This window comes from Malus sylvestris, chromosome 5, assembly GCF_916048215.2.
Source record: "Malus sylvestris chromosome 5, drMalSylv7.2, whole genome shotgun sequence".
Taxonomy (NCBI): domain Eukaryota; kingdom Viridiplantae; phylum Streptophyta; class Magnoliopsida; order Rosales; family Rosaceae; genus Malus; species Malus sylvestris.
In genome coordinates, this window is record NC_062264.1 from 43,349,496 (window position 1) to 43,366,878 (window position 17,383).

The window sequence follows — 17,383 nt, forward strand, 5'->3', positions numbered from 1 at the left end:
ATAATTAAGGATGCAAACTCACAATTCACTATGGTTTTGAGAATGTTATTCCTATTTCGTCCGCTTCATATTCTCTTAATATAGTCAGCCAATCAAATTAGTTAAATCTAAATTTTTATTTCCTTGTAAGACTTTTTGCTGAAAAATAATGGATATTTTGGAGGGGAGACTAGTAGGTTTGGAAGACCACAGCATGATTGAGAAAATAGTGGCTCAATTATAATTTGCAAACTCCACACATGCTTGCGTGTGGGAAAGAAATAAGAAAGAGTGGGAAGTTGGAGAAAAGGGAAAATGGAGACATGTCAAAAAACGATGATTTTTGAAAGAGAGCTTTTTAGCTCACCACCTTAAATGATGCAGGCTTATCATACACTTAATTATTTGTCAAGTATTCTTTCACTTACTTTTATCATTTTTTTTTAAATTAAAAAAATAATATTTAATGTGAAAGTTAACCAGAGTTAGATAAAATGACACGTGTCAAATAATTAAATATATAATGAGTATAAGTCATAGATACGGTGGTGCGCAAAAATGGTTCCCTTTGCAAGGTAGCTGGAGTAGTTGGAGAAAAGGGAAAATGGGGAAATGAATGGAGGTTTCAAAAAAGAGTTGAAAGCCACGAGCAATTAATTCAGCAACCAAAGAATAAAAAGGAATCTTATAGTATATTATTGAATCTGTACTCCGAAGGCAAAGCAACTAAAAGGAATCTCGAAGCAGCAGCTAACACCAGAGACTGTCCCACGGAAAAAGCTTTAGGACGGAGTTCAATTCCCGGTCGTTATATCGCCCACTTCGACTCCGCGAGACTCTAGCAGCAGCTGCTACTCCCAGTCTCTCAAAAACCATCCAAGCCAACGAACACTACCAACAGGCCCGGCTCCGACAACCTGGTGCTGGCTTTACGACGGAGTCAAATTCCCGGTTGTTATATCTCCGACCTAGCTGCTCTTAGTCTCACAAAAACTATCCAAACCGACAAACACTACTTACAGGCCCAGCTCCGAAAATCTGGTGCTGTACTCTTCAGGGGCTTTACGACGGAGTCAAATTCCCGGTCGTTATATCTCCGACTCTCTGGCTGCTCTTAGTCTCACAAAAACTATCCAAGCCGACAAACACTACCTACAGGCCCAGCTCCGACAATCTGGGGCCGTACTCTTAAGGGGCTTTACGACAGAGTTCAAGTCCCAGTCGTTATATCTCCCACTCCGGCTCCGGCTCCAGCTGCTCTTAGTCTCACAAACACCATCCAAGCCGACAAACAGTACCTACAGGCCCAGCACCGACAATCTGGGACGCCCGTACTCTTCAAGGCCTTCCCGTACATACAGCCACCCACTTCAGCGACGTCGTCGAGGCCTTCGACTTCGGAGAGCATCCTTACTGCTCCTGTGACCAGAATCGTGAATCGGGTTTTTACCGCCAACGACCAAAAGATTCCATTTCTTGGTAAGTGTTACGCTGTTTTTTGATTGGGATAAATTTTTATGTGTGACGAAAATACGGATGGTACACCATGTGTTTTTATGTAAGCGGTGAGAAATTTTATTTTTTAAGTTATTAACTTTTTAACACACATGTCCCACTATTTATATAGCGACACATGGTGTACTATCCCATGTAACGATCACACTGAAAAATCTCTCTTTGATTGGATGCTAACTTTGTTTCGATCGGGTTTTATGGCCCAGTCAGCAGTAGAAATTGTCAGAAAAAACGGGAACCGGATCCCCTCCAGACTCAAAGGAACTGAGCCCATGAATCAAATGATATGGGTCATTGAAATTTAATCCAACGGCTACAATTATTATAATTTTTAGAGGAGCCTCTATTTGTAGCCGTTGAATCAAATTTCAATGATCCGGATCATTTGATATTTAGACGCAATTTTTTTGGGTCCAGAGGGGATTCAGTTCCAAAAAAACCTACGATAAACAATAACCCACGTAAGCAATCTGTTAACTATATTAATTATTTTGGTTAACTTTTTTGCCCTTGAAGTTTAATATTAAAAGAGTAATGTTATTCATACCTTATTTTTATATCACATTTCTATATCACCTTAAGTGGCATCTGATGTGGATAACCTCATCATTTGAAAATTTTGCAAAAATCAAGGAAATGAAGGAGAAAGACTCCTCGTATATCATAATCATCATTTAATTAACTAGTTTTTCTTAATTATTAGTTTATTAAATAATGAACTAAATTTAACTATCGGATTAATTCAAATGATATGGATGTCCACATCAAATACCACATAAGATGGTATGAAAATGTGGTACAAAAACATGGTATGAATAACATTACTCTTAATAGCAGGCCTTGATTTAATATGTTTGTTAGTTCAAAACTTTGTTTGACTATTTTGCCCTTATTTGCTAAATAAAAGCATGACTTATATAAATCAAAACAAAACACTCAACAAATATATTTGCATGTAATAAAAATATTACGCGTGTAGTCTATCTAACTAAAAGGTAAAAATAAAGAACACATAGAAAGAGATGATGAAAACGCAAAAATGCAAGATTATATTACCTTCTTGATAGGTACAACATAAAAATAAAGAAAATATGTACGAGTCTAAAATTATAAGATTGTGTTAATTACCTCAATATCAATAAAACTAATAAATATTAAACTCATATTCTGCTTGTCAGGTAGATTAGCACAAAACTCAAACGTATTAGATCGATAATTTATATTGAAATAACAAATTCATACACCTAAGCATGTTGATAATTAAAAACACCCCTGCAATTGCAAAAATATTCATTGCCTCCTTGGGAGGTAGGCTAAAAGATCCAATAAAAAACAATTAAAAACACAAATCTGCAATAAAGAAAGAAAATAATAAATCGATTCCTATTACCAAGGTAAATAAATAAAATAATTATTATTAGTATTCTAAAATTTTCTTTGTACTCATCAAAATTTTTATATTAAAAAATTATACTTGTAAATAGTCATAACGAAATTTTCCGATGGTCTTTGGAGATGTCTTCAGTATTTAAATATAATGACTAATCATGATACTCAAATAGATACCGTGTTAGGATGTGCAGTGTTGTTATATTTCAGAAAGTCAAAGAGAACACATGTTTATAAAAACTTGAATTATTATTTCTAAGGAAAACTAATAAATTTTTTTTATAAATTTTAAGTTTTAACAATAATAATAATAAAAATAATAAAGTAAATAGTATAAAAAAATTTCGTTAAAATTTCCTTATTCCTATTATCCATTCGCCGAGAAGTCTCTACCTCTTTCGTCCTTTATAAGAAATTGAATAGCATGGGGTGGGGAATACTTACGAAAGGAAGTGTTGGTGTGACTGAGGTAGTTATAGTCTTTGCGTAACTGAGTGCAACTGCCAATGAGGGGATGTGATGTATGTGAGGGGACGTATGAATTTGGCTTATTAGGGATCTATGATTAATTTTTATTTTTCAAATCTTAAACATCACGCAATTTTATGCTGGAATTAATATCACATTTAAATACTTTTCATATTAGTTATAAGGTTATGATTGGGAAACATTTCTTTTACACGCATTTTGAACATTCAATTTGTATAGTTCGTAGTGTAATTTTATTCGAATATCTGAATTGTTTATCTTTCAATTTATCATTTATAGATCCTCATTACAAAAAATAAATAAATCCAAAATAATTAAAACATTCCTTTATAATGTAAAAATGAACGAATACAATTTAGCAAGGAAGCACCGAAATGACTATCATTTAATTCCATGGTAATGTGGTTTCGTATTTGAGTAATTTTTGAAACATATGATTTATGAGGAAAGACCTAAAAGATAAATGATTTTATCATTAAAAAAACATTACGAAGTGGGCCTCACAAAATATATACCAATAATGAATGTCTACCGATCCTATACATATGACATAGGTAATGCTAGAAAGGTCAAATTTTTAAATCAAATGATGTGGTTGTAGATGATTGAAGTATTAATTAAGTGTCGATTAACATGCTTGTGTTTTTATTGGTGACACATCATTTAAGAGAAGGAGGTGAGCTTAGCCTCACAATGAACTAACAATAATGTGGTTCAAATTTGACTTTAACGAGAATCAAACCTAAAACATCTCTCTTACAAGTGGATATATACTACTAAACCGTGGTACTGAATGACATAAAGATCGCAAACAGGGGCATTTCAAGAATTATCTATTTATTTATTCATACTATTATTAAGAGTAGAGGCTTGTCAACCCTCTTTACAAATACTATTTATGTCCCTTTTTTAACCCTTAGTTGCAATAAACAACATTTACATAATAGGGATAAATCAGTAATTCGCATATTCAAAATACAAAAATATATAAGTACGTATGCAAATATAAAATTAAAAATGAAAATAATTATTAAAATAATAAGGTTGAAAGTCTGAAATAATCATGAACATAAGTCATGTGCAAGACACATAACTTACTTTGCATGGAAAAAAAATTAACAAGTTTAGCATGAGATGGTAAATTAGTGGTTTCGAAAAAATTGATATAATCAATCACTTAAAATTTGAGTTCATATGACAAATTAAAAAATATACAATAAGTTCATATAACATTTTAATTTTTTTTTTTAATAAAACTAAAACCCTGTTTGGGTAGGATCCACACGTGCAAGCTAGTTTTCTTTTCTCTACCCGTCATATCTTTTCATTTGGTTGTTTCTTTTCATGAATTGATATATACTGGTATTCAATCTTGATTGATTTTGTGTAAGGTAGGTTGGCATAGACAGAAGAGGATCCTCTCCGGATTCATTTTGTGAGTATTCTAGGGATCTCTACATTCTAACCATTAATCGTACATCTTGAGGTCAGTTTTCGTCAGATACTATTTATATTTAATTTTAAATAATAAAAGTAAAAAAAAAGTTCGGCAAAATGGGTTAACCGATGAAGTTTACATAAGTTAGACTTAATTTGACTCAGAATAATTGAAAACTTGTTTGGAAGTACTAATAAAAGATAAACACGTTTATTAACTTTCATATCATTTAATTTACAAATTTAATTTATAAATTGTCTCTATCATTTCCCTTATTAAAAAAAAGGTTGGGCTGGACGTACCAATAATTTAGCATGCACTAGGCTTTGGGGTCCCTAACACGAGTATCTCGTCGTTACTCCTTGGACTCACTCCGGCTTTCTCAAGAGCATGTCTGTTCTTCCACAAGTATACTGACTCCGACGTGGCCCACTAATAAAAATACACGTGTATTTTTGTAAAATACCAACTATTCTTGCAACCAAACAATTATCATCTTGCTTTAAAGAAAACAATTGTCATCTGACCTTCAACGATGTAGACCCATTCCTACAGACCACTTTCATGTCCTTCCCCCCAGAGGCCAAGTTTCGGACCTTCCGCTTTGCTGCCCATATGCATCATCCTCCTCTTACCACCCTTTATAGCCTTAGATCTCTGTACTACGTACTGATAGATTTTTCCTTCACAAGCAATAACGTATAATTCCAGACACAGGTGAAAGCGACAAGGTCGGTGGGGATGGGTCTTCTTTTCTCCATGTTTGTGGTTTAGGAATGGGATTGACGGAGGAGAATTGGAGAAGAGATTGGGGTAGGGACGATGGAGAAGGGGGTGGGAGTGGATCGACGGGGAAAGCGATGTGGTTGGGATGGACGGAGGGGAGGTTGGGGGAGGAGGTGCGGGAATGAGATTGACGGAAAGCGGTTGGGGCGCCGGGCCTGGAAAAGAAGAAAGGAAGAAGATGGCTGTTTGGTTATGGGTTCAAGATGAAAGTTGGGTGTTTAGTTTACAAGATAACAAGGGCCTGTATGGGAAGAGCTTTAAATGACAGGTGTTTAAATATTACATAGCCATGTCATTGGGTACGATTGGACGTAGTGAAATTGGGTGGCTTCGGTTGTTTAAAGAGTTGGGTTGAAAAGGCGCAACGAGAGAGGAAGCCTTATGACGGAGATGGATTGAGAAAGAGAGAGAGGGAATCGCCGGTGGTAGGAGGAGGGCATATGCCGGCGGCAGAGTGAGGCTGCTGATGGGATAGGTTAGAGTGGGTGGGGAAAGCTTGGAGGCTTAGGGGGCGTTTGTTGCGTCGGACTATCTCGGACTGGACTAGCTTCAAGGACTAAGCTGGACTGGCTTAGATTAGACTAAGCTGGACTAACTTAGTGAAGCGTTTGGTGCAGTGTTGGACTAAGAAGCTGGATAATAACAAATTCTAATATTATATTATTTAATATATATAAATTATTAATATTTTATTATGATCTAGGTGACCGGAGATGACGAGGAGTCTATCGGGAGTGGTTGTTGAGCATGACGAGAACGAGAGAGGATAGTCTTAGCTAGTCCCATGGTTATTGGGGGGTCTAGCTAAGACCTCTTAGTGAAGGGTTTTGTCCATGCTAGTCCCCCTTAGTCTCATTTATGTTAGTCCCAGCATGGAACAAACACAGTATTTGACTAACAGCTAGTCCAGTCCAGTCCAGTCCCACTTAATGAGGGCAAACAAACGCTCCCTTAGGTTTTTTTTTTCTGACGAACTCGATAGGTGGATTAGTGGATGTGGGTTGTTTATTTTTAAATTTTTTTTGGGTAATTAAAATTAGGAGAATAAAAAATAAAAAATTCATTCAATAATTGGGCATACCATATCACTATGCTACATAAATTAATGGGTTCTTTAGATATAGACCCTTGCAACTTTTATTTTCCAGACAAAAACTCACCTAGTTATAAACTTCCAAATAAAACTCAAATTTGAAAATGACTACCAAGTAGAAAAATAATTGACCTATTATTACAAGATATTTACAACTTGTACCACAATATTCAAAATAACTCAGTAAATGTAATTACTCACCTTAATTACAATGAACAAATAGTTATTACACATATTATTACCCCTAACATATATATATATATATATATATATATACACACACGTTGAAATGTATATAGTACTACCATAAGCTCAATATATATATATGATGAGCAACTAACATATATTTTGTAGGTAAATTAATGTTGAATCAAATAACATTCTTTTATTTAGTAGGTAATATATTTTCCATGTATTATTATATTTGGCACATTTTATTATTATAAGATATATGTACAAATAATAGGTAATTTATGATGAGCAACTAACATATATTTTGTAGGTAAAATATAATTTGATTGACTAAACTAAGCATGTATTATTACATATATTAGGCATGTTTTATTGTTATTATATATTAGGCAACAAATTTTTTATTTTTTTATTTTTGTAAAATCATTAAATCTTCCTTACAATCCGTATAGAATTAATTATGTACATCCAACATTCAAATAAGGGTATTTTAGGCATCAAATTTTTTAAAATGTGTAAAGTCTAATATAATTAATGAATTTGCTGATGTGAAATCTAGTCAATGAGTTTTATTACAGTAAAAAACATACGTCGGATTTTATACGAAGAAAATTAAACTTTAGGGGCTAAAGTCATATTTTCAGTAAATTAATTTGTAAATTTGGCCTACATAGATGGTTTTCTTTGCATTTTCTTTTTCCGAAACAACCGACTAACATTATCTGAACACTATGATTATATTTAATAATAATTCTTAATTTACCAATTTTTCCAGATTGAATGTTACCCATTACTTTCTGTATGTTTTGGTTACAGAAAGTTTATTTAATTACTCCATCTTTTATTGTAGGTCACGCGTAGTAGTACTGTCAGTGAGGCTGTACATTTAAATGAGAGATTTTTTAGTGTGACTGTCACACGAGGTGATACACCACATATCCCTATATAAATGGTGGATTATGTGTGTTAAAAAGTTAATAACTTAAAAATTAAAATTTTTCACCACTTACATAAAAACAGGTGGTATACCATCTGTGTTATTATCACAACTAAAAATTTCTCCAAACCCCGGTTGTCTCAAGAAAATAATAGAAGAAAAAGTAGAGAAAAAAATCCCCTTTGTGTGTCTTTTTATTTAAAAAAGAACAAAAATTGTTGTTTATTATTCTCATTTGTAGTGCGGACGTACTCCCTCTATATAAAAACCATGCAACATGGCAGGAAGGGTACGCAAAAACACCCACAGTTAGCCATGGCAATGCAGTATCGACGTTCTTTGCTTTTGTGTGTGGTGCTACTCATTGGTTTTCCATTGACAAAAAGCAAAGCTGTCGATGTTGAACCACCCGTCGAATGTGACGATTTGCTCCACAGGGAAAGCTTTGATTCTCTTGAACCAGGGTTCCTACTTGGCGCAGGTACCTCGTCTTACCAGGTTAGGGCTTAACTAACTACATACACTTTAATTTTTTTTAATCTGTAATTTCATATAATTATTTAGGTTTAATTTAATTTCAACGTCAAATCAATTAGCATCCCCGCATAGATGTTGACACATCTTCATTTTGTATGTACTCAAATATATTGTGTACATTTCAGGTAGAAGGTGCTTGGAATCAAAGTGGCAGAGGACCAAGCATATGGGATAACTACACCCACCAATATCCAGGTCTGTCTAATCATATCACTTAGCTAAATTTGTTATCGACGCTTGGCTAAGCCATTCCTTTGTTTTTCAATGGGAACTTTTAACATATTTTGTTACTACAATGTTTAATCGAATCACCATTACGCGAGTTGAATATAAGGTCCTCACTCAAAGTAAAGCGGAAACATATATGCACACATATATCAGATGATGCCAAGTGTAAATATATAGATTAGGCATTCATTCAATATACCAGTTATAATTCCCTTCTTTGAGCTGTGATGCTTTCAACTTCATCTTCTTCTTATGTCAAGAACTCATCTGCAAAATATCATCTTCTGCGTCTTAACAACACACACACACACACACACACACACAAATAGCTTCACAAGATTTTTTTTACTTATGTTGTAGATAAAAAAAATTTAATATGGTTAATTGCAGAAAGAATCATTGATCGAAACAATGGAGACATCGCTATTGATCAATATCACCGTTATCAGGTTCCAAAAGAACATAATTTTGTTTCATACATATCCGTTGTTCTTGAAGTTGATGAGCACAATGTATATGCTAAATTTTGGATAATTAGAAAACATGAGACATATTGCTTTCAGCTTCTTTCTTATAGTAATGTATGCCTTCTGTGTCATTACAGGAAGATGTGGATCTTATTAAGAATATAGGGATGGATTCTTATAGGTTCTCTATCTCATGGTCGAGATTGTTACCAAGTAATGTTGATGATTCACATCCATATATTTGATTGGGACCAATCACTTTATGGTTTAACATGTTCTACTTAATTTAATTTCTAGGTGTAGATAGGTATTCACTTATTTAATAGTTTTGCTCTAATTATTAGACGGAAAGCTCTGCGGGGGAGTTAACATGGAAGGAATCAAATACTACAACAATCTAATCGATGAACTCCTACACAATGGTGATGTTTTTATCTTTATCACATTTATAAAGTCATTGCATCAACATATCATAACATCTATATCCACACTCATAAAACATCATTTAATCAGTATACATATAGAACTTTAATTTACTCGTCCTGTCAAATATATATAGGTATAACGCCATTTGTGACACTTTTTCACTGGGATATTCCCCAAGCTTTAGTTGACGAGTATGGTGGTTTATTAAGTCCTCGTATCGTGTAAGTGAACAAATTTTATCCTCTAAATAATATTGATTATTCACTAAAGAAAATACTACTAACAAATGCATTTTTAAATCTGTATATACAGAGATCACTTTAAAGACTATGCAGATCTCTGTTTTATGCATTTTGGTGATCGAGTAAAGCTCTGGCTAACTTTGAATGAGCCATATAGTATAAGTTATTATGGTTATGCAATCGGGACTCACGCACCGGGACGATGCTCTGCTTGGCAAAAATTAAACTGTACTGGTGGAAATTCAGCTGTTGAACCATATTTGGTGACACACCACCAACTCCTTTGTCATGCAGCCACTGCAAAGTTGTACAAGAGTAAATACCAGGTGATCTAATTAATTAATTATTTATGGACTGAATATTTGGTTCTTAATTAAAAATTCTATTTGAGTCACTAGTATTGAGTTACAATAATTTAGGACTTCTTCGCATATTGAGATAAACAATGGTGATAGTTTTGTCTACCTCTTAATAAATAAAAATAAATAAAAAATTCTTCATCGAACTTTCTTACGTAGGCATTTCAAAAGGGTGCGATAGGAATAGGAGTGGTGACACACTGGTTTAAGCCCACTTCGAAGGCAAAACAAGATATAGATGCAGCAAATCGAGCTTTGGATTTTATGTATGGATGGTAAGTTTTACTGGACATATGAACTGTCTAAATATTTTATTTATAAATACAAACTAAATTGCTTTTTTTTTTTTTATATACAAAATTAAAAATATACAGTTAGCAACACATTATATATGCTACCATGAATTCATGCTTGAAATATCTATATAGGTTTATGGAGCCAGTCACAACTGGTGATTATCCCCAAAGCATGCGAACATATGTTGGATCACGATTACCTCAATTCACGAAAGAACAGTCGGATTCTCTAATTGGGTCATATGATTTTATGGGAATCAATTACTACTCTGCTAGATATGCAAGCAATCCACTAAGGAATTCAACTGACCCTGAAAGCTACGTAAATGATCCTCATGTTAATGTGACAAGTGAGTACAAATTTAAAACTTATTTCAAGCAATTAAGGAATTTCTTAGAATAATTAGATTCTAATATTCGTGTATATTATTATGACAGCTGAGCTTAATGGAAAACTCATTGGTCCACGGGTACACATTCAACTTGAACTTAAAGTTTTTAGCATTTGGAGGATTAATATGTATTTTTTCTGCATAACAACGTAACTCATGAGAATTTCAATTATCTTTAAATGTTCTTGTAGGCCGCTTCAGATTGGTTATACATTTATCCAAAAGGAATTTATGATCTTATACTTTACACCAAGGAAAAGTATAATGATCCAGCAATTTATATTACTGAAAATGGTAAGCAATACTTACAAGCCTTGATTAATTGTGTCATCAACGTTTCACATGTGTATATACAAGTAAAATTAGGTGTTTTAAAGTTTAAACTCAAGACAAAATGCAAATTTCTTTTTTGGATAAAATTATCAACACATATGATAATTCATTATGTTGCAGGGGTCGATGAGTTCACTAATCGCAGCTTATCACTTGAACAAGCCCTTAATGATACCATAAGAGTCAACTTCCATCGTGACCACCTATGTCACCTTCAAGCAGCAATTATGTTAGTACTTGATAAGGAATTAAATAAGGCTATATAGTATTATACATAAAATATACATATATATGCCTTCTTACAACTCTTATATTTTTAATTATCCTATATCAATACATTGGTTTCTTTGTTTTCTATGTGTGCGTGCAGATCCGGTGCCAAAGTAAAAGGATATTTTGCATGGTCGATAATGGATAACTTCGAATGGGCTGAAGGATATCGGAGTCGATTTGGTCTCTATTATGTGGACTATGAAGGTGGATTGACAAGGTACCCAAAGCGCTCGGTGAATTGGTTCAAAACTTTTTTGAAGAAGAGCCAAAAAAATACGAAAAATATTCAAATACATGTGAATGATGATGTCGAGGATATCAAATTTTTTTTATCAAATTTGAATCCCAAATTATGAATAAAGTGTAATCCACCAGAGTCGTAACGTGAGTTGTTTATAAGGTTTTAATTTTTGTATTTCACTTATTATGAGTCAGAATAAGTAGTTGCAGCTTATGCGTTAGTTGTCACACCTCGTGGCTTTTTGGTTTCGTTCTTGCTTTACGTTGTTGGTGTATCCAAGCCTGTTGGATCTTACGACAAAGGTGTTTCCTGCCGTTGTGAATTTTGTGTGAAAAATACCTTATTGTTTAGAATATGTTTATGTACTCCATCCTATATTTGTATCGACCTCTGTGGCTTTTTGTTGACCTTTTGTTTATGGATCCAAATTCTTATTAGTAATAGCAAATTTGAGTTATTTCCATGAAGCTAAGTTTTCTCTTACATTCAACTAGTTGACACTATGGAGAGTATCACAATCCCTAATGCTCTCCTAAGGTCTTCTTTTTAAGGATCAGTGAGGATCTCTTTTATTAGAGCCATAGGATTAATCTAACGGTACAAAAACTAATGAGTTTATACAATACTTTTACATCTAAACAAAATCAAAACACACCAAAATTAAAAATAGGATTCACGCTCAATAACCAACGATTGCTGCAGTTTGAAGAGTTCGAGATCTTCACCCTGGATCGCCTTGAGGTAATTTTCCTTTCCGTTTAACTGCTCAATTTTTGTCTCCAAACCAACCGATTCTTATGATTAATTAATAACTATATGTTGTGTTCGACTCTTTTGGGAAGAATGTAAATGACCTACCCAGCTTTTCGAATTGGTCGCACTCGAAAATTGCGAGATCAAAAGTTTAATTGACTTATAAAAAATCGAATCCTGTTGTAATTTGAAGAAATCAACTTCTGTGGTATCTTTTAATTTTGGTTTTCGTTTGGTTCGTGAGAAAATTTTGAAACGAGAAATACGGTTCACGCTCATCCTCCCTGCTCCAGCCCTCTCACCGTTTAGTGTGTGAAAAAATTGATTATATTGCATTTGCCCTTGTGGTGGTGGTTCAACCTTTAGCCCCATTTTTTTTTCTTCACTTTTAATTTTAATTGCATATTGCTTTATGATGGAAGAACAATCTTCCCAGGGACCTCACCTCAAACAAGTTGCAGGTGAACGTAATCCCATGGTTGGCCAAGAATTTGGATCAATAACGGAAGCATATGATTTTTACAATCAATATGCTCGAGAAGTTGGATTTAGTGTCAGAATGGGTTCAAGTAAGAAGAAAAAAAGGAACGAATGAAATCACCTGGAAACAATTTGTTTGCTCAAAGGAAGGTGAACCAAATGAGACTTATCAGAAAACAAAGAAGAATACATCAACCAAGGAAGAAAGGAATGTTGCATCCGTGTGGGTTATAGGCAAAGTTAAGCATTTCTCGTGACAAGTCAAAGAAGAAGTGGTCTATTTGTAGCTTTGAAGAGTGTTATAATCATGTACTTTCAACACCTACAAAGGCACACCTACTACATTCACACCGAAAAGTTTCGAAAGCAAAGAAGCTTTACATGGAAACACTCAGTAGTGCAAATGTACCTACAAGTCAACAATTCAGAATAATGGAAAATGAGGCAAGTGGAATTGCAAATGTTAGATGTATTGACAACGATTTGAGAAACGTTGAAAGAGATTTGCAGAAAGAAATCAAGGGACATGATGCTGACATGCTTCTTGAATATTTTCATTTAGAAAAGGAAAAGAACCCATCTTTTTATTATGAAGTTGATAGAGATGAGGAAAATAGGTTGAGCCGTTGTTTTTGGGTCGATTCCACAGCAAGAAAATTGTACTTCTTTTTTGGTGATGTAGTTGCTTTTGACACGACTTGCAACACAATTAAGTATAGTATGATCTTTGTTCCATTCGTAGGGATTAACCATCACAATCAGACAATTGTATTTGGATGTGAGTTTTTAAGTGATGAGAAAACTGAGTCATTTATTTGGTTATTTGAGCAATGGCTGAAAGCTATGCCTAGCGGTCCACCTCAATTGACAATTACAGATCAAGATCAAGCAATATCAAAGAGTCATTGCTCAAGTTTTTCCTCTTGCATTCCACCGGTATTGTATTTGGCATATAATGGATAAGTTTCCACAAAAGTTTGACCCAATACTTTCAGTTTATATGCCACAATTTAGCGCTAGTGCATACGGTTCTGAAACTATAGAAGAATATGAAGAAAGTTGGAAGCATGCATTAATGCAACATAACGCATTGGAGAATCATGAATGGCTGCTACCAATGTACAAACTTCGTAAGCAATGAGTCCCTGCATTTTGCATGCATATATTTTCTACAGGAATGTCAAGTAGTTAAAGAGTTGAAAGTGGACACTCTTTCTTCAAGAAATATGTTTCAAAACGCAACTCTTTGTGGGATTTTGTTACACGATTTGAGAGGGCACTTGGACACCAAAGAAATAAAGTGTTGATTTTTGATCATGTGGATGTTAATGAAGTACCAAAGTTGAAGACATTATTTTCAATTGAAAAGCAGGTGTGCAATTTATATACAAAAACAATATTTTTAAAGTTTCAGGATGAAACGATTCAAAGTACTGCTTATTTGACGTGTGATGTTATAAGGGAGGACGAAGAGGAATGTGTTTATGTTGTTATACGTGCTGATGCAGAAAGCTCAACATTGTGACATATTGTTCACGATAAAGTTTCTACTTTTGCAAATTGCAGCTGTCGAAAATTTGAGTTTGAAGGAATTCCATGCAGACATATTGTATTTTTTCTCAGAAGTATTCATATTGTAGATTTGCCAAGCCAATACATCATGAAAAGATGGACAAAAAGTGTGAAGGTTGAAAGAGTTTGGTATGGAGATGGATTGGAAATAAAAAATGTGCAATACAAGTCATTAATGATGAGGCATATTCAGTTATCTCAACTTTCACAGTGCTTAATTGATGAATCATCCATTATGGAAGAAACAATTGAACTTGTAAGAAAAGGAATCAAATCGCTTCGTATTGAAGTTAAGGGATTACGCTCCATTTTAGGTGTTGGAGAAGTGCCAACAAAAAGAAAACTTCAAAATATATGATCAATGAACCAGCTCAAGTAAAGGCCAAGGGAAGTGGGAAAAGAATGAAGTCTTCCAAAGAAAAGGCAATGGGGAAAGCTAAGAAGTATAAGGCATGTGGAGAACTCGAGCACACCATAAGACAATGTCCGATATCAGAAGACGGGTAATAATTTACTTGGTTTTAATTCGTATGTAAAATTCTTATTTTTTTTAATTGACTTATGCTTGGTCAATCATTCCATAGGATTGTAGTTCATGTATACTTATATATCACGTATATATTTCATAGATCAAGCATACACAATGTCGAAGCTTCTCATGACAGAACATGTGTACCAAATGAAACACCACATATTGCTGGTATGCATGGTAAGTGTTCTAAAGTTACGATTATATATTACTTTGGCATAATAACACTGATTTAGTTGGTTTTCATCCTACAATTCACTTCTATCTTCTTTGCCAGATCACTGAAGTTGATTCTAAGTTCTATAATTCACTGTAGAGGGAGAGATGTTCTTAAAAGTACATTCTAATATTTTGGTGCCATGGTTCTTTGAGATAAATCTCAAGCTTCTTAGTATAATCACAAGAACTCAATAGATGTTGAACATTTGTAATTTATTTGGTGTATATCCCAATATAATAAGGAAATTCTCAAATTTGATTACTCGGTACTACTTATGTTTAAAAAAAATTGTCCTCAATTTTCTTGAGAAAGCATAAGATCAACGATAGCACCATTCATCGGAAGCGACTAAAAGACATGACTTGGTTAAATTTGCAACTAAGCTAACAGAGACAAGACCTCTGTTTGTTCACCTAAGGAAAGAAAAAATAAGACTTTGGAGCCAATTTAGAAAACTAAACTGAGTTCAAATACTAATTTAGTGAGATTGAGAATCAAATGTCTAACAAATGATTTGAGATTGGAATCAAACCAATTTTTTTCATACTTACATAAATATTGCTTACATTCAATAAAAAGCTAGACAAGCATTTTAGATTCATTGATAGATGATTACATTCACAATACATTACTCCAAATTAGTGCCTTTGCAACTTGTACTACTGCATTTGCAATTACATTCTCACTTGGTTGAATGGGCGTGTCTCCGTACAATATGTCCTTTCTAACACTCCTACGGTATGAAGTAAACAGATCACATCAATACCATAACCAGTTGTTGCAAGACTGCATTTACAAAACATATCACAGTTCAAACTCACGAAAAATTCGCAATTCCTCAACATGATCCTATTATTATCCCAACTGCCAAACCGTCACCACTCAAGCATGAAAATAATCAATTTTTTTCTACTTTAACAAGAAATTTACAAGCTAAACTGATAAGTACAAGAACCAAATTTGTTGAGTCTTTAATTTCACGCACTAAACGGTGAGAGGGCTGGAGCAAAGTGGTAGAGAGGGAGGATGAGCGTGAACCCTATTTTTCTTTTCAAAATTTTCTCACGAACCAAACGAAAACCAAAATTAAAAGATACCACATAAGTTGATTTCTTAAAATTATAACAGGAATCGATTTTTTATAAGTCAATTAAACTTTTCATCTCGCAATTTTCGAGTGCGACCAATTCGAAAAGCTGGGTAGGTCATTGACATTCTTCCCAAAATGGTTGAACACAATATATAGTTATTAATTAATCATAAGAATCTGTTGGTTTGGAGACAAGAATTGAGCAATGAAACGGAAAGGAAAATTACCTCGGAGGCAATCCAGGGCGAAGATCTCGAACTCTTCAAACTGCAGCAGTCGTTGGTTCTTGAGCGTGAATCCTATTTTTAGTTTTGGCGTGTTTTGATTTTGTTTAGGTGTAAAATGATTATATAAACTCATTAGTTTTAATACCGTCTCCTTAGATTAAAGGAAAATTAACGAAAAGTTCAAAAAATCTTCCATTTTTAAAGGTATAGTGAATAGTGACAGTTAAAGGTAAAAATGTGATTTTTCGTTAAAAGTGAACAGTACGTGTTTTGTTACAACTTCCTTAGATTAATTCTATGACTTTAATAAAAGAGGTCCTCACAGGTTAGGAGAGCATTCATGGTCCCAATATAAAAGTTTCATAAAAATTTAGACAAAACAACATTACAAACCATAAAAACTAAATTTGTCTATGACAATGTGTCATAATCGGAAAAATCGTATAATAGTTTTATTATCAATACAAGAAAAAACATTTTTTTTTGCATATAAAATCATAAATTGTATTCTCCACTATGACTTAATTCTATCCATCTACTTATGCGCATGAGTAAAGCCAACACATGAACTGAGAAGGAAAAGCTCTGTATAAACTTTTTGTAAGTCATATCAATAACTCTCTATCACGAATCCTAAATTTCATCCAGTACACATTAATTTCAATCTTTAGCATCTTATAACAATAATGTTATTCTTACTATATTTTTGTACCACAATTGTATACCACCTTAAGTGGACAGCCACATTATCTAAATTAATTAGCATTTAATTTCAAAAAGTTAATCAATAATTAATAAAAGATTGTTAATTAAATGATTATTGTGGTATACAAGAAGTCTCATTCTTCCACCTAAAATTATTTAAGTGTTTTAATTAATAAAAAGATTGAAATTAAATTA

At 33.6% G+C, this 17,383-nt stretch overlaps 2 long non-coding RNA genes and 1 pseudogene across 4 annotated transcripts; 2 read left to right on the forward strand and 1 right to left on the reverse strand.

The window, feature by feature from the left end:
- Window positions 1-1,116: 1,116 nt before the first annotated feature.
- On the forward strand, window positions 1,117-11,999 carry LOC126622348 (beta-glucosidase 24-like; annotated as a pseudogene).
- A 152-nt stretch (window positions 12,000-12,151) lies between these two features.
- Window positions 12,152-15,427, forward strand: LOC126622349 (uncharacterized). Of its 3 annotated transcripts, none has more exons than XR_007623404.1 (4): window positions 12,152-12,353; window positions 14,744-14,920; window positions 15,047-15,126; window positions 15,224-15,427. It is a non-coding gene; the product is annotated as an uncharacterized LOC126622349 (long non-coding RNA). The 3 variants fall into 3 exon arrangements; XR_007623405.1 differs by having other exon boundaries at window positions 14,788-14,920; XR_007623403.1 differs by lacking the exon at window positions 12,152-12,353 and having other exon boundaries at window positions 12,372-14,920.
- Window positions 15,428-15,665: 238 nt separating this feature from the next.
- On the reverse strand, window positions 15,666-16,580 carry LOC126622350 (uncharacterized). The gene is made up of 2 exons (XR_007623406.1): window positions 16,484-16,580; window positions 15,666-15,828 (listed from the first exon to the last, which is right to left on the reverse strand). It is a non-coding gene; the product is annotated as an uncharacterized LOC126622350 (long non-coding RNA).
- Between the last annotated feature and the right edge of the window lie 803 nt (window positions 16,581-17,383).